The 21,369-nt window shown below is 39.2% G+C and overlaps 1 pseudogene; it reads left to right on the top strand.

Moving 5' to 3' along the window:
• Positions 1–7,549: 7,549 nt before the first annotated feature.
• LOC121800910 lies at positions 7,550–11,062 on the top strand (annotated as a pseudogene).
• The last annotated feature ends 10,307 nt before the right edge of the window (positions 11,063–21,369 follow it).

Genomic DNA, 21,369 nt, shown 5'->3' on the forward strand with positions numbered 1-21,369 from the left:
CTAGAGTTAGGGTTCTTTTAATTTATAGTCTAGGATAAATCCCACAATAAAGCAATTAAAATTGTGGAAGAATAAAATAGAGGTCAATGAATAAATCCCACCATTAAAAGGAAAATAGGCGTGTAGTATGTGGGGGAGTAATTTTTGAAAATTGCTATTTAATTAGCATAGATATTTATTTGGTATTTACTTGGAGAGAAAGATACTCACAAAATAGGTAAAAAGATATTGAATATCTCATAAATAAGGTAACAAAATAATTCAAGCATCTCCAAGTGGGGAAATAAAAAGTGGCGTGTATAATGGGAAAAATCAAGGAAAAATACTTAAATCCTCAAATCAAATAGGAATAGGATTTAAATTTGGTAATTTCTTATAGGAAAAGATTCCCACAAAATATGTCACAAATAAATTAATCCCACAAAGTAATTAAAAGGCACGTGGGTGAAAATTATGAGGTTTTAGGGAAAGAAAGAATCAAATCCTAATTAACATAGGATATGGAGAGATTTGACAAGATATGGTAAGATTTAATCGGACTTAATTCAAGGAAAGAGATAAACAAGATACCAATTAAATCTACAAAAATAATTCTCTCTCCTAATTAATAGGAGATTTCGAAAATCTCAAGGGATGGCCAAGTGGTCGAAAATCAAGTAGAATAACATAGGGATAATTTGGTTTGGATTTAATTTGGATAAATATCCCAAAGCAATTAATTAAATCCAAGAAAGATAGTATTATTTTCAATAAATAGGAGGGCCGAAAATTTCAAATAAAATGGCTAGAATGATTATGCATTATCCCGTTTAAGTTAATTCACACATTGGAAGCTTAATCACATTAACTCACATAACTCACGACAACTAATTTCACATAATTAACTCAAACACATAGAGACTCAATTTCCACAAAAGAAATTCTCAGTCAACATCCACATTAATTAAAATAAAATAAGCCATCAAATAAAAATAATAATAAAAAAAGTCACAATTTTTCGGGGTGCTCCAGATTTCTTAATCTTGCTCCTGTTAATCAAGAAGGACAGAGGATCGAAGGAGAATATGATGTTCTCTATTTGAAATCCCTTGAGGATTTGTCTTGCTTAGAGGCATTGAATAATTTTTAAACTTTTAACCTCAATATTGATTTCTCTTATAAGTTATATTTGTGAAATTTCAATAGTTTCTTTTTGGATATGATTTTTAGGAGGGGTCATGTTGGGTTTTTGGAAAGATTGAGTCAGTTGAGTGCCATTATGGTGAATGGTTTTATTTGGCTTGCAAGACATGCATGAAGAAAGTTAGACAATAGGACAACAAGTATAACTGTCCCGGATGTCACAAGACTCATTCTTATGCAGTTAAAAGGTTTGACACTCAAAGTTTGGATTTATTTTTATACATATAGATGTATGTTATGTTGTTTGCTTAAATAATTAATAATTAATATCAATTCTGTTGTCTTTTGTAGGTTCAGATTTGTTGTGAATGTTGTTGATCACACTAGCAATGCTTCTTTGTTGTTGTAAGATAGGGAAGATATTCAGTTATTAGGAAGAAATATGGCTGACTTGGTTGGAGATGGTGGTCAGGTTTGTGTTTTTTAATTCTGTAGAGGCATAGTTTTGCAAACTCTGTAGTACTAATGTGGATTTTGTTGTTGTAGGCTTTTTCTACTAATTCCATCCCACATCAGATTTAAGAGAGGGTTGTTGGTCAGAATGTTTAGTTCAAACTTCAGTTGAAAAATCATATTGAATACTATAGGAGCTACCCATTCACTGTCAACAAGGTGTGCACTATTCCTGAAGTGGTTGACAAGTATATACCTAAGGATTTGAATCTGATGTGAAATTGTCTGATGTTCTCTTTAGCAATGATCTTGCCGAGGTATATATATTCTTCATTTCAGATTTTGTTTTTACATTTCTTATTGCAAATTCATTTTTATGATAGATGTCTTAGAAATCACCTGATGTGTCTATTCTTATGAATGAGAATTTGAATGATTGGTGTGTTGGAGGTTCTGAATTTCCTTTTGGTGCTGATGTTGGTTCTAAATCTACTCCTATAATCTAAACTGCGGCCACATAACACAAAACTAACCTATGATCATGCTGAAATGGAATATAAACACCCAGATCTAAACATCCTAAGACAACTTAGACATGAAACATCAGATCTAGCCAAATAAAAACATAACCAAGTATTTTAAACTAAGATATGCATCACAAAACAGAAATCAAAAGCAGATCTGAAATACCATGCATGAAAACATAACACATCGGCTGGAAATGAAATAATAATTTCAAATCTACTAAATCAAAACATCAAAGATCGATAACATCAAAAGTAAGCTGAAAACGAACTACGAAAGCAGGAAATTGTTTCATCGCCCCTTCTCGGAGCAGAATACAGAACTGAAAGCTGAAGAACGCAGAAAACCAACTCCAAACTACCAACTACCTAAACTGAACTAGGACTAAGTGTGTGTGTGTGACAGAATCAAAAACAAGAAGTGAAAGAGCTCCGATTTCAACCCCAGAAGAGAGTTGAAATCCTAAAGATATTCTACCTAAGAGTGCTTGTGAGACCCCTCCCCCCTTCACTACACGCTACGGGCTCTCCTTTTCTCTTGTATTGGGCTTTCCTTATATAGAGAGGCGTAGGGCTCTGATCCCTAGGGTACCATCATCTCTGAAATGTCATTACTGCCCTTCACATTTTGTAGTGGGGTCTCTCGCCCTATCTTCATGTGGAACTCTTGCTGGCTCCGTTTGATTTTTGACTTGATCCACTCAATGCCGCAGGTTTTGCTTCTTTTCTTGCTTCGCGCTTCCGCCCAACTGATTTGTTCTTTCTTCTGAAAATGGCAGATTTCACACACACCTGGCTCAAAAATACACGTTAGTTCATGGACTTGAGTGCAGTTTTGCTTGAAACACATACATGAAACGAGCCTCATCACCAATCCTAGGGTTTCCGTCGAGAGAGAGAAGAAGAAGAATTGACTTTGTTAATATTTTTTCTTTTACTATGTTAAATGTTATGTTTAGTTAAATTTTAATTATGTATTAAGATGATTTGATTTATGTAAGTGTAAGATGAATTGATTTATGTATTAAGATTATTTGGTATTGGTAAAGTATTGGTATTAAATTAAGTGGTAAAATTTTTGGGCCAATTTAATTGATTTTGGGCTTTTCTCAATTAATAATTGGCCTGTGATTTAATTTAGTTGGGATGTGTTGTTTGGGTTATTTGTATGTAATAATTTAAATGGGTTGTGGAGTTATATATATTGGGCTACTTATTTTTATTATGGGCTGTTTTTTTATCCTATATAACTAAATAGTAGATGAGAACTAAATATTCATTTGTTTGGCCGGGATAAAGATTTTTGAAATTTGTAGAGTTGGAATTGTTTGGTTAAGATTTTTTTGGGAATTATTTGGAGATCAATTGTGTCAAACTATAAAATGTTAGTGTTGTTCATATCATAATCAGATTAAAAATGGTAAAATTCTTTTTTCAATACTATAACATTTGTGTATGAATTTTTGAGATTTATGGAGTGCTATAATTTGATTTCTAAGAGGTTGTATAGTTTTAGTTGTGTTATTAATTTTGTTGAAATTAGTCCTTCTCTTTATTTTTATTAATATTATGTTAATTTAGGACATTATAAATTTAATTATATACACTACGTTGTTATAAGGTTGCTAATCATTTTTTTGCTTTCACTATTTGTAGCGAATGTAGGTGAATCTATTCAAAGTTCTATAGCTACGAGTGGTATTGTTGTTGATCAAGCTTCTTTGCTCACGGGATCTGAAAGTATCATTTGTTCGTCTGTTGTAAATCATGTTGGAGGTATAAAATTTGTAACGTTTGAAATTTTAATAATATTGATCGTCAATGGTTTTATTTGTGAAAATAATTTGTAAATTTTTTTTTCTAAATTTTAATATATTTCTGTTTTATTAAAAGAAGAATTTTCATTTTGTAGAATATTGGGATATTTGCGATGTTGTATATAATTGCTCACATTGTGGTGCTTTCTTTTAGTTTGAGGAACGTATTGGCAAACCAAATAATGTGCATAATCTAAGATATTCAGGTTGTTGTATGAATGGGAATATCAAGATTCCTAATATATTATCTCCGCCTCAAGCATTGTCTCTTTTGATGTTCTCTAATGACTCAAAGAGTGCTCACTATTTGAAAAATATTCGGTCATATAATTCGATGTTTGGATCATTGGGTGGTAAGGTTCATAATAGCGTGAATACTGGTAATTCTCCACCTGTATTTCGTTTGCATGGGCAAAATTACCATTTAATGGGTAGTTTATTGTCAGAAGTTGACTGCGAACCGAAGTTTTCCCAGCTGTACATTTATGATACAGAAAATGAGATCAACAATAGAATAAAGGCTGAGAGGTATTTTTAATTTTTTATTTATAAAAAATTTATAAATTATTTTGTTTGAATTTTTCTACATTTATTTTGATTTAAATATAATTTTGCAGGGGGAGAAGTGATGTTAATAATCTTTATTCAGAAATAGTGTTTGATCTATAAAAAATGTTGGATGAAGTAAATGTTTTAGTCAAAACGTTCCGAATGGTCAAAGAAAAAATTAATCAAGAAAATCTCCCGAATGTGAGATTAAGGTTGTTTGGCAAGAGAGGTAGGGATGGCAGGACTTATAACCTACCTAGTGTTTCTGAGATTGTTGTTCTTGTGATTGGTGATTTTGATGAAGCAATGGGTGATCGGGATATTATTGTTGAGAAAAGATCTGGTCGATTGCAGCGTATTAATGAACTACATCCTTCTTATCTTGCACTACATTATCTTTTTCTTTTTGCTTATGGTGAGGATCAATATAGTGAAAAGATTGGTTTGTGATAGGGCCTATTTCATGCATCGGTTTATGGGTGAAATACATGCTACTTGATCGGTTTATATCGCAAAACAAGTGCTAAATGTGCAGAATTACCACTTGACCAAGGCTTCAAGGCCGACCTGATCAAGCAAGTACACAGGCGATAAAAGGCTCAGAATCGGGGGAGTTGATCAAGGGGAGCGATCAAGCAGTTAGGAGGGGACCACGAGCTTCTGGAAGAAGAACACGTGAGGAAATGAGCTGGATACAGCGCACCATTCTGTTATCAAGGACGACGTTCTAGAAGGGGACACGTGCTGGAATATGAGACGCAAGGACGAAGCTGAGACATGAATTTGTTACCAAAAAGCGTCGACATTCTAGAAGAACAACACGTAGCAATCAATGAGTCGCTCATTCTCAGAATGAGTGAATATTCCCTGACATGATCGTTATCCAGCTGGAGGCCGAATCGAGCTTATAAATAGAGGGTGTGCCACCACAAGAAAAGAGGAGACACTTTACTTTCCGCCTAGTTTAGTTTAGCATAGTTAGCTAGCGTAGTCCAGCTCTCTAGCTTAGTTTAGTTTAATTCTCTAGCTTAGTTAGATAGCTTAGTTAGAAGGGCGACCAAAGGGAGCGCTGCAGAATACTCATTTCTGTTAGCGTGACTTAAGTTTCCCGCTGAGATTCTTCTCAGTTTACCGCTTTTTTAGACTCCAAGTGTTAGCTTAGTTTAATTTCACGCTGTAATCAGTTTTTAGTTTAATCAAGTTATTTTCGCTTTAAATCCGTGCATTTACTTTTCTGTTGTTTCCTGCAAATCACTTGACCCAGTAGTTAGAATTCCGTTGATCAAGCTAGCTAGTTTAAATTCTGTCTAGATTAAAACAGTAGTTAAAACTCCCAAATTAAAGCGTGGCAGCAGCCAACCCCCCTGTTCACTACTCACACACTCGACACACCAACTTCCCTGTGGGATCGACCCCGAACTTGCCGCTTTACTGTTAAAGTTGTGCAAAATTGAGAGTTATAAATTACTTTGGCAAGGCGGAAAGGGCGAGAGCTAGAGTGCATTGATTAAGTGGCAACGACATTTGCTAACTGATCCAATCGGTTCGGTTATCACTCCATAAAACTTGATCCGCATTCTATTCGTGTTTTCGATTACTTTCCTAGTCCCTCCAAAATGGCGCCGTTGTCGGGGAAGCATGGTGTTACTTTATGTTTGTGCGTAGTGCGTAGGTGTATATAATTTTGTTTCTCATTTTTTGTTTTTGCTGTTGATGAGAAGGTACCACCAAGGCAATTACTAGAATCATCCCTTGATATACAGAAGAACTAACACTCACTGGAGAGTCTAGGAAGCCGACGTTGTCATCACTCATCGTAGAGCCGCATTAGAAGCAGCAGCAGCCACCGAGCAGAAAACACAACCACCACCACCAGAACGAACGGAAGCAGAGTTGGCCGTTGTCATCGACGACTCGGATATCGGTTCTCTACATGCTCATGATGAGAGAGCCCACGCATGCCATGACCGCTACTCCTGGGATGCGGACCATTGCCATTAAATCAGGAGTACTGGCCGTCTTGTCCCACTTCTATGGCCTTTCGAAGGAATGTCCGTATGCTTTTCTGGACGAATTCTGCCGGTACTGTGATATTCAACCCGTGCAAGCTGGGTCCACATCCAAAGATTACAGACTCAAAGCTATTCCTTTTGTCTTGAAGGGGGACGCGGGTGTTTGGCTGTCAAGGCTACCGGAAGGATCCATCAGAACATGGGCTGAGTTTAAAATGATATTCCTCGATCGTTTCTTTCCAACATAAAAAACAAGTGCCCTAAAAATGGAAATTACAGAAGCCAGATAGGAATACGACGATCCCCTCGTTCAGTACTGGGATAGGTTCCAAGGGCTGCTTCAAGCATGCCCTAACCACAAATTGGGAGAGAAGGAAATCTACTCGATTTTCTATGGCGGACTCACGGTGGATAGCAAAAACGACCTCAACCTCGCAGCACAAGGGGATTTCTCAAAAACCCTTTTTAGCCAAGCTAAGAATATTTTGGAGAGGCTGATTGAGGATAAGCGGTCGTATGAAACCTCTCGAGTGCACGCAGCAGAGGCGCGCAACGATGAAAAGCTAGAGGCTCGATTCGAGCAGATGGAGAAGAAACTGCTGGAAGCAGTAGAAAAAACGAGACCACCGCCACCACCTGCACCGAAGGAGACACAGTACGTACCGCAACCGCCACCTCCAGAAGAACATCATTACTATTGCGAGTTTCCCCCATAGGAAGAACCGCAGGCTCAAGTAAATGTCGTAGGCCACTGGAACGCAAATGGCAACTTGATCCAAGGGAAACAGAGAGAAGCTCCATGGAGGGACCACCCCAATCTTCGATGGACTGATCAAAACCAACCACTTCAGTTATTAACCCAGCAAGTACAACCCTCTGAAGGGCAATCCAACTGGCCCACACGGATCCAGGTCAGACCAAACTTTGGAAGAAACAGGATACATAACGTACCTCAAGGAAATGGGCCAGTGGAGGACAGCCCAACTGGTCAAGCAGACAACCGGAGGGAAATTGGGGATACAAACAGCCAGGCCCTCAGTTTACCAACCAAGGAAGGCAACCGAACAACCAGATGGTCACGTACATTCCACCATACCAACCGGGAAATCAACAGTACAACCAACCGCGGTATAAGCAAGAATACTACGGACAATCTGACCACCCGCAGCCCAACTATAGAGGAGGACCACCGAATCAAAGATACAATAGTGGTTTGGCCGAGGCTGTACTGCGAGGTGATACAGATGGTTCTATGCATGGTAAACGAATCATTTTTCCTACCAGTTTTGTGGGTGGTGCAAGATATATGATCCAGAATTACCAAGATGCCATGGCTATTTGTAGATGGATTGGTTATCCTTCTTTGTTTATTACATTTACGTGTAATCCAAAGTGGCCAGAGATTGTTAGATTTATTCCTATTAGGGGCATAAAATCAGACGATCGTCCTGATATTGTGTGTAGGATTTTTAAAGTTAAGTTCGACAGTTTTGTAAGAGATCTTAAAACCAAAAAAATCTTCGGAGCTATGAAAGCAGGTTTGATGCCATTTATTGAATATTTTTTTGGTTAATATTTTAAGATTACAATTTAATATTTTGATAAATGTTTTATGTAAACTTTTTGCAGTGGTGTATACTATTGAGTTTCAGTAGCGTGGATTGCCTCATTCACACATTTTGCTCTTTTTAAGCAATGATGATAAACAACCTCGACCTCAACGTATTGATGAGATTATTTCTGCTGAGATTCCTGATCCTTGCTATTATGAGAATGTGAAAGAGTATATGGTGCATGGACCATGTGGTGTTGTTCGAAAGTCTTCTCCTTGCACGCGGAACGAAAGATGTTCAAAATACTTTCCAAAAAAATTTGTGGGAGCCACAACGTTTGAAGATGAAGGTTATCCTGTTTACAGACGAAGAGATAGTGGTCGTGTTATTATGAAAGATGGGGTGCCCTTGGATAATAGATACATTGTTCCACACAATCGTGCACTACTTATGAAATATGGTGGTCACGTTAATGTTGAGTGGTGCAATCAATCGCGATCCATTAAGTATTTGTTTAAGTACATAAATAAAGGTCATGATCGCGTGACTACATCTTTTTTCCAGTCTGGTGCAAATGGTTCTGATCAATTACAGGATGAAATTAGTTTGTATAATGATTGCAGATACATTTCGTCATGTGAAGCTGCTTGGAGAATTTTGGGGTTTGAGATTTAGTATAAGGATCCGTCCGTTGAAAGACTTAGTTTTCACCTTCCTAATGAGCAGAGTGTTATTTTTGATGAGAGAGTGAGAGTTTAGATAATGTTTTGAATCGGAATACAATTCATCAGAGCAAGTTTCTGAGTTGGATGGATGCAAATAAGATTTATTCTGAGGGTCGTGATCTCACTTATGGTGAATTTCCTACCAAATTTGTGTGGAAAACTGATCATTGGCAACCTAGAAAAACAACGTTTCTCCATTGGGAGGTTGTTTTATGTTCCTCCCGGTTCTGGTGATATCTATTATCTGAGATGTTTGTTGAATATTATTAAATGAGCTACATCATATGAAGACATTAGACGTGTGAATGGTGTTCAATAAGATACATTCCGAGATGCCTGTTTTGCTTTAGGGTTGTTGGACGATGATAAGAAATATGTTGATGGCATTATTGAGGCATCATTTTGGTCTTCTACTCATTCCATGAGATTGCTATTTGTTAGTTTGTTGACGTCAGAATCTATTTCTAGACCGGATTTTGTTTGGCGAAGTTGTTGGAAATACTTATCTGAAGATGTTTTGTGAATCAACGAAAATTGAGAAGTCTTCCAGGTAATTTTTATACACATTTTTATGTTTTTTGTAATTTCTTTTGTTTTAAATATTTTTTTAGTATAATAATTAATTATATTTTATTGTAGGGTTATTGTTGAGGGACGAGGATGTCCAAAATTTTACTATGGCGGAGATTGAGAAATGGTTGTTAAATGTTGGGAAAAGTTTGCGTGATTTCCAAGGTATGCCTTATCCGAAATCTGAGTTTTTTGAAACATTTGAAAATAGATTGATTTGCGATGAGTTGTGTTATGATCGTGAAGCTTTGGGAAGAGAACATTTGGACTTTCTTTCTAAGTTTACCGATGAACAACTTCATGTTCATGATACTATTATGTCATATGTTTACTCAAATGGTGGAGGAATGATTTTTGTCTATGGTTATGGAGGTACTGGTAAATCTTTTATTTGGAGGTCTTTGTCAGCTGGGATTCGTTCGAGGGGTGAAATTGTTTTAAATGTGGCATCCAACGGCATAGCTTCTTTGTTGTTGCCTAGTGGTAGAACAACTCTTTCTCGCTTTAAGATTCCTATCAATGTTGATGAAGATTCGATGTGCAATATAAAACCTAGTAATGCGCTTGCTGAACTTATTGTTAGAGTCAAGCTTATCATATGGGATGAAGCTTCGATGATTCATAAACATTGCATTGAAGCTGTGGACAGGACTTTTAGAGATATCATGCGTGTATGTGATAACTGTACTATGCAGAAGCCATTTGGTGGAAACACTATTGTTTTTTGTGGTGACTTTAGGCAAAATCTTGCCTGTTGTTCCAAAGGGTAGTACGCAAGATGTTGTGAATGTTGTTATCAACTCTTCTTATCTTTAGAAGTATTGTACTGTTTTGTGGCTTACAAAAAATATGAGACTGCTGAGTGCTGCATCTTGTGATGAAGCAGAACGTTTGAAGGAATTTTCTTCTTGGGTTGCTTCAATAGGAGATGGTGTTCTTGGTGGTCCAAATAATGGTGAAGTGACTATTGGTCTTCCTTCTGACATTGTATTGTCTAATTCAGGTGATCCTTTGAAAATAATTGTCTCGAAGATATATCCATCTTATATGAATCATGAAGAGTTGAGTGGTTGCTTGCGTGATCGTGCAATACTTGCTCCTACGTTGGAGATTATTGACGAGGTTAACCAATTCATGATGTTGTTGGATCAGTCGGAAGGTCATCTATATTTGAGCTCTGATAGTATTGCTAACTCATATTCGACATCAGATGGTTTAGCTGAGATTCATTCTATTGAGTTTTTGAACAACTTGGAGTGTTCAGGTACACCTAACCATGAATTATTGCTGAAAGTTGGTACTCCTGTCATGCTGCTAAGGAATATAGATCACTCGAATGGATTATGTAATGACACAAGATTGCTAATTATACGATTAGGTGATTATGTTTTGGAGGCTCAAGTGTTGGCTGGTCATAATGTTGGGCATAAAGTTCTGATCCCTCGAATGTCTTTAATTCCTTCTGATCCAAGGTTGTCGTTAAAATTACAACGACAACAATTTCCTGTTGTTGTGTCGTATGCAATGACTATTAACAAAAGTCAAGGTCAATCTTTGGCTCATGTTGGGTTATTCTTACGAAAACCAGTATTTAGTCATGGACAGCTGTATGTTGCTATATCTCGAGTTACGAGTCGTGCAGGTCTGAAGATTTTGATTTGTAAAAACGAGGATGATGATAGTAGGGGTGATTCGACTGTTAATGTTGTTTACAAAAATATTTTCCAAAACTTATGAACTCTTGGTGTTTTGTGGATCATATTTTGTTGAGTTCTTTATTTTGTTCCATATAGTCAGTTGTTACTTTTTTGGCTTTATTTGCACATGGTTTATATTCTTCTCTCTTTTCTGTATTTATTTTTAGTACTAATCTCTTTTTCATATTAACTCACATGATTTTATCTTTATTTACATATATTTTAAAAATCTTATGTCTCGTGCATAGCACGGGTGTTGACATTAAGAAAAGTCTGTGAGAAAAAGTTCGTGGAATATGTGTTCCATTTAATTTTAGTTTTAAATGAAATGTGAGTGGAATAAGTTAGTAGAATGTGGGTATATACCATTTATAGTAAAAGTGAACCGAAACTCTTTTTCACTGCTGACCGAAATGAAATAACCAGACTCCTATTCACGAGGAGAAAATATTAACTTCGAATTAAGTATGTTTATCTTATTAATATAAACGAACATGCTATCATCACAAAAGTAAATTTGTTGTTTAGATACCATATATGTTATGTTATTTATATAATTAATATTGCACGTTGACAACAAATAGAAATACTTATTGTCTTATTTGATTTTAGTGTGCGATTATATTCAGCAGTTGAGCATCGTGTATCCGATCTTATGCTAGAATAATTTTCGACATAAGAGCTCTATAAAAAAATGTAGGAAAAATCCATATAACTTCGGATTTCCATATTTTTTCTGTTCATATATTTCTTTACAATAGAGTATATATATAGTAGATAAATATCACCGTATGCCATGGGCTAAGGGGCTTATTTTCTTTTGTAAGATTTAATTAATAAATATCACCGTATGCCATGGGCTAAGGTGCTTATTTTCTTTTGTAAGATTTAATTAATTAATAGCTTGATTACGAGTAATTATATTGTTGTGATGAAATATAGTAATTGTGTAATCGAGACAACAGAAACGTAAAGAGCACATATTACGTGGTTCACTAACGTTGTGTTAGCTACATCCACAGGCATGAAAGGAGAACATATTGTATTTTATATTGTGTTTTCAGATTAGAGAGTTATGTGCCCTACTTCTATATAAATAGACACACAAACGACGGGCTAGACCTAATAAAATAATTAAGACCTAAAACAGAAACATAGGGGCAAACAATACAGATTCAAGGCATACTAACATATCTCCACCTTGACTTGAACTCCTTGCAGATGCATCATTACAATGGCAGATGATCAGATTTCTCCTGGCCTCAGATTTTCCCTACTTGGGCAACTAACAGCTCAGGATGTTAAGCAAGTCCAAACAATGTTAAAACTTGCTATGTGGGACCGACTTGGTGAACATATCAATAGTACCTACTTTCTTCACCTCAATTCTCTTCTCATTATTCAGAAAATGACACATCACATCAATATGTTTGGTCATTTCATGATGGACCTGATCCTTCACTAAACAGATAGCGCTTTGACTATCACAGAATACAATAGCTTGCCCTTGATGTAGACCAAGATCACCAACTAGCCCTTTCAGTCATATTCCATCTTTAGCAGCTTCTATCAAAGCCATATACTCTGCTTCAGTCGTAGACAGAGTAAATGTAGCCTGCAAAGTTTCCTTCCAACAACAACGAAACTACCAAGAGTGAAAACATAGCCAGTCATAGATCTTCTACCTTGAACATCTCCAGCGGAATCAGAATTAGAATCAGAACAATGAGTATCACCTCCATAAATGAGATCAACATCAGACGTACCTCTCAAGTAGCGAAAAATCCTTTTCACAACATGCCAGTTCTCATTTCCAGTTTGCCCCATGAACGTGCTGACAACACTTACAACATGTACTATGTCTGGTCCGGTGCAGAGCATAGCATACATCAGACTCCCTACTACATTGGTGTATGGAACTCGAGATATGTACTCCTCCTCAACTTCAGACTTCGGTGCATGATCAGATGACAGATGATTATTTGTAGCACTTGGAGTATCAATAGGTTTAGATGTAGACATGGGTGGATCTACCTTATGGGAATGGTGGGGCATTTTCCCCTCCTCATGTTGTTCTACACACATATATATTATACTATATACATTTTATTTCTTGTAATCAATCACTAAATTTGCCTCCTAAAATTCTTAACATTTCTTAATAGATAAATTTGCCGCTCTCCCTACAAATTTCAGGCTCCACCCCTGGATGTAGACATGCCGAATCTTGACAAAATCTTCTCAATGTAGCTCTTTTGTGACAAGGAAAACTTCTTCTTTTCTCTTTCCCTAGATATCTTCATGCCCAGAATTTTCTTTGCAGCATCCAAATCCTTCAAATCAAATTCATCCCTGAGATGGGCTTTCAACTTCTGAATCTCAGGCTTTGATTTCGAAGCTATAAGCATATCATCCACATACAGAACAAGATAGATCATGGAACCACAGTTTTGTTATGATACACACAATAATCATACAGATTCATGTTGTATCTCAGGCTCAGTTGGACTATGTAGCTGTCAAAACTCTTACACCATCGCCTTTAGTCCGTACAAGGACTTCTTCAGCTTGAACACGTAATCCTTGATAAGGCTCATTTCATGCATTTGTTATGTGGTAAAATTCTGCTTTTCTGTAAGTTAACGTGTAATTTTGAGCCATGTGTGATGAGAATCCGCCATGATCGAAAGTTTTGTGGAGCAATTGGGCGGACAATGGATCAAGGAAGAATGAAGCTTTTTACACGCTGCCAGTTGATCAAGCTAGACACGCGGAAGTAGCGAAGAGCACCCGAAAAGGAGATGGAGCATAGTCTAAGGATCCCAATGCTAAGGGCACAACCGACCTTTCAAAAAGAAGATTGCCCTAGGGATCAGAGCATCAGGCCTCCCTATAAATAGAGTAGGGATGGAAGAATGAGGCAGCTCTTGTCATCAGCTTTCTCCTAGAGTTGAATCGGAAAGCTCACATACACTTCATTTCTTCAGAATCCATTCTTCACACTTGGTTTTAGGGGTTTAATCATTGGTTTTGGTTGTGTTTTTAGTTATCTGGAAGTTGTGCAACACCATCCCGTGAGGGGGCGAAGATACAATTGTTTATTTTCATTTGGAATAATTTAATTTGAAGTATTTCTCAGTTTGTTTATCTGCGTAGGCGTTGGAAACTTATTCGAACTGAGATTTTCATGTTCTTTGTGAAGTTTTATACAAGTTTATGAAGCGATTCTACTTATCTTACCATGGTTTGAGCTGTGACTGTGTTAGAAGATGATTTAGCTGTCTAGATTTCAGCGTAGTAGTATTCGTTTTGGATCTGAGTTGTGATATGTGATTTCCGTTCTGCTTGGGAAGAATTTCATGTATGAAAGTCATAGGAATGTTTAGATCTAGCTTATTGAAGTCCGATGTAGCCGATCTGAGTTTGTTTGCATTAGTTGATGACAGATTTGAGCTGAATTTGAGTTTGATCTCATAGATCTGATTTGGTTTTTGGGTTGCATGATTATGGCTGGATTCAATTTTCTACGTACTTCTAATTGATCAGTTAGAATAGATCTAAAGCGTTGAGTTTATTTCACTGTGTTCATGCAGTTATAAGTCGTTCACTGGTTTAGCAATGTCCGAGATCTTGTTTATGTTGTGTTTTTTATCAATCACTTGAGGAAGACGGAGTTGTTATCAAATTTTAATTTGTCGTATGTTTCGCATGGAATTGGCCCCACTCACTTTTACTTTTGTTTGGCTATTTGATAAGTCGTATTCTAGGCCTTGGTTACTGGTCAGTATGATGTGCATAATTGAATTATATCTGCAAAACAGTTGCTTAAGTGTGCAGGTTGAGTGTTCTAACCAGTAGGCAAAGCTTCAGATACTTCAGGTGAAAAGGGCGTCGGGATGTTGTTATCCTGACCAGTATGCATGCCAAAAAGGCTCGAGATGGAGAAGAAGGATAGCTGGAAAGATCAGCCGCAAGCAAGGGGGCAAAAGAGTCATTTCATGTTTGAAGTCTACCCTAAAAATCAAGGGAGGTCTCCCTATAAAAGGAAGCCACTTGGAGAGAGAATCATCATCAATTAGTTAGTTAACTCCTACGCTTAGTTAGCAATCTCTCTTCGGTAGATCACTCCTTCAGCATTATCCTTCGTAATTCTCGTTCCTCGCCACAGCCATGGTCACTTGAAGATCATCAGTTCGCCGGAGTTCCATTCTCTCTTTCCAGTCAGCACGATCGTAGTTAGCAGTTCCATCGCCCAGAGTGGCAAACAATCTTTATTTGCTTTCTAGTTAATCTTGTTTGTTTTCTCTACGTTGGATCTTTCGCATTTACAGTATTTCTGCTTACTTTGAAGTATTAGTTGTGATCCAAACATTTTATTGAGTATGAAGTTGTTTTCCAGCATCGGTTCATGTTTAATTTCTCTTCTTTCTGCCTAGATAGCTTAGATCTAGTTGTTACGGTAATTTCCGGTGTGGAATCGCATGTTTTAACTTCTGTAGTTAATTTCTCTGAGTTTGCAAGTCTAGATAGCTGTTAGATTTTAGATCTGAATTAGTTAAGTGCGAAAACCTAGTTTACGTGATTTCTGCCACCCTGCATGTTGACCAGTAAGCATAATTGCAGTTTCAGTGTTCGATCTTTTGATTCGAAGTTTTAATTGTAGATCTGTGTTCTTGAAGTTGTTAATCTGTGTTTTTATGGTGATGAATCTGGTTTTGCTGATCTAATTTGATTTATGTTGAAGAAGACAACATCTCCATCCAAGTTTGGGACCACTTTTGCTTTTTAACAACTTTTTACTTTTGTCCTCACTTTTCAACTGTTACTTTTCAGATCTGCAGGTCTAGTCACGTAACTACCTCTTTCCCTCTGATATTCCGTTTAGCCTTTTATAGTAAACTCGTACCTTCCACATTTATTAGCCAAACATCATGTTCCCCACTCACACGTACACAACCGTCTGTTTAACATCTCTCCCGCCTCCTAGTCAGTAGAGTACCACCTTAAATTCCAGCCTAGATAAGCCTCAACCCAAAGCGTGGTAGCTAACCAAACCCTTCTAGAATATCACCACAATTCCCAAAACGCATTCATCTCTGTGGGATTCGACCCCTACCTTCACTATACTACCCAGTAGAAGAGGGTTGTGGAATTATTGATACCAGGTTCAGGATTAGCAGGGACTTCCATACTGATCAGTAGGATACACCCTTTGCTTGAAACGACACCTGCACAAACCTGCTCTTTCAAATGGTGCCATTGCCGGGGATGAATGGCGTTATTAACTGTTATTGTGAGTGATACTTTGGCATATATACTGTGCATAATTTTTCTCTTTTCCTTTCGTTTCAGTTTATGAGCAGCAGCTCGGCTCCTGACCATCAGGGACCGAAGATACTCCAGCGAGGGATTATACTCGTGACCACTCGTTCTGGCCTGTCAACAACTTTGTCTGACTTCGGTTCGAGTAGTGACGAGGAGCAATACATCATAGAAGGACCAATACCGGAAGAGATACCAAGGATAGAGGGAAACCCGAGAAGGATGGCCGCTCAAGGAGAAGAAGATCCTGAGATCGGGACACTGAATGCACATACCGAGGGTGAACCACCTCAAGCCATAGTTGTGACCCCAGGGCAAACTGCTTGTGATGTGAAGCCTCATGTGATCGCAATTCTGCCTACATACTGCAGAAAGAGTTACGAAGGGCCGTATGAGTTCCTTAATGAGTTTTGTAAAATTTGTAGGGCACAGAGAAGGCCAGCAGGAGCGACTGAGGATGATTATAGACTGAAAGCCTTGCCGTTCGTACTGAAAGGGGAGGCTAACACCTGGTTCATGCGCCTGCCCCCCGACTCCATTGAGAGTTGGGCTGATTTCAAGTCAGTATTCCTAGGCGAGTTTTTCCCGTCATCCAAGACAAGCGCGCTGAAAAGGGAAATAACTAGTGTGAAGCAAGGGTACGATGAACCTTTGAGCGATTATTGGGTGAGGTATATGAGCCTTTTAGATGCATGTCCCAATCATCGCATGGCGGACATTGAGATAGATCATACCTTCTATGAGGGGATGAACATAACAACCAAGGACCTGGCCAATTCGTCGTCGGGAGGAAGCTTCACGCAGCCACGGGTCAGCGAAGCGAAGAGGGTCCTAAGGAAACTACTGAGTGCGAAGGAGTATGACCATTCAAGGGATGGATACAACCGAGAAAGGGTTGCAAGTGCCTCGTCTACTGGCTAGGAGCAGAAGCTTAACTAGAAGATGGATTTGAAAATGGATGAGCTGAAGAAGTCACTCCCGAGCGCAATTGAGAAGAATACACTGCCGACTACCCCAGTTGGGAACTACAAGGGTGCAGAACAGGGAAACCAAGAACCAAGCTATGATCAGCCAAACGACTCGGTCAGTATGGAGCAGGCTAATGCTACCGGGTATTTTAACTCAAATGGGAATTGGATCCAGGGGAGACAACGGGACGCACCATGGAGGGATCACCCAAATTTTCGATGGGGAGATGGGAACCAAAATCAAAACCAAGGTCAAGGTCAGAACCAATATAACCCCCACTCGAACCAAAACCCCAACCGTGGGCCAGCAAACCCAGACCACCAGTTCAACTGGTCAGGAAGGAACCAACAATCCCAAAACCAAAACCCACAACACCAAAACCCAAACCCTGTCTACATACCACCCCACCAGAGAAACTTCCAAAATTACCAAAATCAGCCGAATCAAGCACCCCAACACCATCAGAACCAATATGACCAAGACCAGTATCACCCTCCTGGCCAGTATAACTAATACCCACCTAACCAGAACCAGCAAAACTTCCAAAATTTCCAGCCCAACCAAAATTCCTAGTATAATCAGCACCAAGGCCCCAATCAGTCACAATATTCCAACAGGACCAGACGATCCATGGAGGACATGATGGGAGAATTGCTCGCGTCGCAGCAAGGTATCAAGGGCGATTTGCAATCCCGCAACGAAGTAGTGCATGGGATGCAAAATGCCCAGAAGGAACATAAAGCGAACATGGATATGATGAATAGGCAGTTGGCCCAGCTGGCCAGTTCGGTAGGTGATTTGAAAGGAAATGCAGGGAAACTCCCGTCTACAGTCCAAATACCCGAAAAGGTGAATGTGAGTAAGGTTACGTTGAGGCCAGGAACTACTTATGATGGACCTCGACCGAAACAACCAAGTGGAGATCCGAGTGGAACGAAGATAGGGGGCGACACCATCTCAGTGGAAGAGCTTAATAGATCCATACCTCGGATGCATGACCCATTTTTCTTAGGGGAGACGCCATGTGAAGGAGGTGAACCCGAGAACGTACTGGTCAGGAAGGAACCCCATCAAGAGGTAGAATCCAGAACGAAGGAAACTCCAGCCCAGAATGCGCCCGAGAAAGACTCTGGGAAGGCTGTTAAGGGACCGACGGAAGGAACTAAAGGGGAGAGGCCGTTCCCTTTCCGCTTTGTTACAAAAAGAAAGAAGGAGAACCCGGTGGATTACTTGTCAATTTTTGGGAAATTGGATGTCACCATACCATTCCTCCAAGCCGTGAAGCTACCCCCTCTTGAGAAATTGATTAAGGAGTTCATAGCCGGGAAAGCCCAGGAGGATGGGAAGATCATGGTGGAAGGGATAGCGTCGGCGATTGTGCAGGAAAAACTACCACCCAAGAGAGCCGACCCAGGTATGTTCACTCTACCCATAACTGTAGGAGATGTAAAAGTCGAGCATGCAATATGTGACCTGGGGGCATCTATAAATGTTATGCCATTGTCAATCTATAACCGATTGAAGGGAGTTAGATTGTCGAGTACTAGGGTGTTGATCCAACTGGCTGATAGGTCATGCATAAGTCCTGAGGGTGTTTTAGAGAATGTGTTGGTTAGAGTGCATGATTTTACCTACCCTGCTGACTTTTATGTGATTAAAATGAGTGAGTCCGAGGCTAGGGAATCTAGTGGCATATTGTTAGGGAGACCATTTTTGAGAACGGCCAAGACAATAGTAGACATGGCTGAGGGAACAATTTGCATTGATTTCCATGGGGAAAAATTTACTTTTGATATCAATGAGGCCATGAAGAAGCCTATTGATTTTGAAAACTTATGCTATGTTGATGTGATTGACCCCTTAGTCCAAGATTTTCTTGAGACCGAACTATTGCAGGAAAAACTTCAAGCTTTAGATGTGTATGAGCAGGCTGACGTAGAAGCTGCTGCATGGTGCGATCTGATCAGTAGCCAAGGGTTGACTGATGAAGAAATAGAAGGAGCGGTCAAGGAATTTTGCCAGAAATCGGAGTTTATAGGAGCCGCAGGGGCTCAGCTACCGGCCAGTATAGAGGAATTCTTAGGGGAGAATTAGAAAAAGAAGGTGAAACTGAAAGAAACCCTCTACCCGAAGACACACTTCCACCCCAAGTTGAGCTGAAGAAACTGCCATCGAATCTGAAGTATGCTTTCCTCGGAGAGAAGAACTCATATCCAGTGATCATCAGCAGAACCCTTACAAAGGAACAAGAGGCGAGGCTACTGACTGTGCTGAGCAAGAACAAGAAAGCGATTGGATGGAGTCTTACAGATTTGGTGGGGATAAGCCCCGACGTCTGCATTCACCATATTAGGCTGGAGGAAGGAGCAAAAGCGCATCGAGATGCTCAAAGGAAGGTAAACCCTAACATGCGAGAAGAAATATTGAAGGAAATCTTGAAATTGTTGTCGCTAGGGATTATTTATTCAGTGCCGGACAGTGAGTGGGTTAGCCCGATCCACATGGTTCCAAAGAAGTCGAGAATCCAAGTCGTTCAAAATGAGAGGAATGAGCTGATCCCAACGAGGCTAGTCACGAGTAGGTGAATGTGCATCGATTACCGAAAGCTGAACAATGCAACGAGGAAGGACCATTTTCCTTTGCCTTTCATCGACCAAATGTTGGCGAGACTAGCTAGTAAGAAGTACTTTTGCTTTTTGGATGGATACAACAGATATTTCCAAATTTACGTGGATCCTGAGGAACCTATGCATACAGACGCATGCCTTTCGACCTATGCAATTCTCCAGGTACGTTTCCAAGATGTATGATGAGCATATTCTCCGATCAAATTGAGGACTGTATAGAGATATTTATGGATGACTTTACGGTCTACGGAGATTCTTTGGACTCATGCCTTCATCACTTAGACATAGTTCTCGAAAGGTGTCAAGCCCAAAGTTTGGTTTTGAACTTTGAGAAGTGTCATTTTATGGTCACCGAGGGGATTGTTCTAGGACACGTAGTCTCAGAGAGAGGAATCCAAGTGGATCGAGCCAAGGTGGACGTTATATCCAAATTGCCGTTTCCTACTGATCAGAAGGGGATAAGGGGCTTTCTGGGGCACGCCAGATTTTATCGAAGATTTATCAAGGATTTCTCCAAGATCGCCCAACCCCTTACCCGACTTCTTCAGAATGAAGTGGAGTTCATTTTTGATGAGCAATGCAAGGCTGCTTTCAACCTTCTCAAAGAAAAGCTGATATCCGCACCTATCATACGGGCTCCTGACTGGGACTATCCTTTTGAAGTAATGTGTGACGCCAGCGACTATACAGTGGGAGCCGATGGGAAGCGGTACGTAATTTTTTATGTATCTAAGACTCTGAATCAAGCCCAGCGGAATTATGATACCACTGAAAAGGAGATGCTGGCAGTGGTGTATTCTTTCGAGAAGTTCCGGCCATACTTGTTGGGATCCAAGGTCATCGTATATACTGACTATGCAGCGATTAAGTATCTGATTGCCAAGAAAGAATCCAAACCCCGTTTGATCCGATGGGTACTCTTGTTACAAGAATTTGATTGGGAAGTGGAAGATAAGAAATGAGTCGAGAACAAGGTGGCGGACCATTTAAGTAGAATAGTGCAAGATGGAAACAGCGAAGAGGTACACGAAAAGTTTCCAGAGGAGCATTTATGTGAGGTAATTTTTGAGGTCAGGATAATTGACTGGGAAGAAGTGATGAAGCTTACTGGCCAGTACGATACAACAAGAGGGAAAGAAAAGGTAGGGCAAGAACCACGGTATGCAGACCTAGCCAACTACCTAGTGACTGGAGAGCTTCCAGAAGTGTCGAGTATTACCAAGGCCCAAAGAATGAAGATTAAGAGTGAAGCAAAATACTACTTTTGGGACGACCCCTATTTATGGAGAGTGGGATCCGATCAAGTGATAAGGATGTGCATTCCTGACTGGGAGTAGCGGGATGTCTTGATCCATTGCCATTCGTTAACGTGTGGAGGACATTTTGGGTCCAAAAAGACGGCAAGGAAGATTCTGGATAACGGTTTTTA

This window comes from Salvia splendens, chromosome 4 (genome assembly GCF_004379255.2).
Source record: "Salvia splendens isolate huo1 chromosome 4, SspV2, whole genome shotgun sequence".
NCBI lineage: Eukaryota > Viridiplantae > Streptophyta > Magnoliopsida > Lamiales > Lamiaceae > Salvia > Salvia splendens.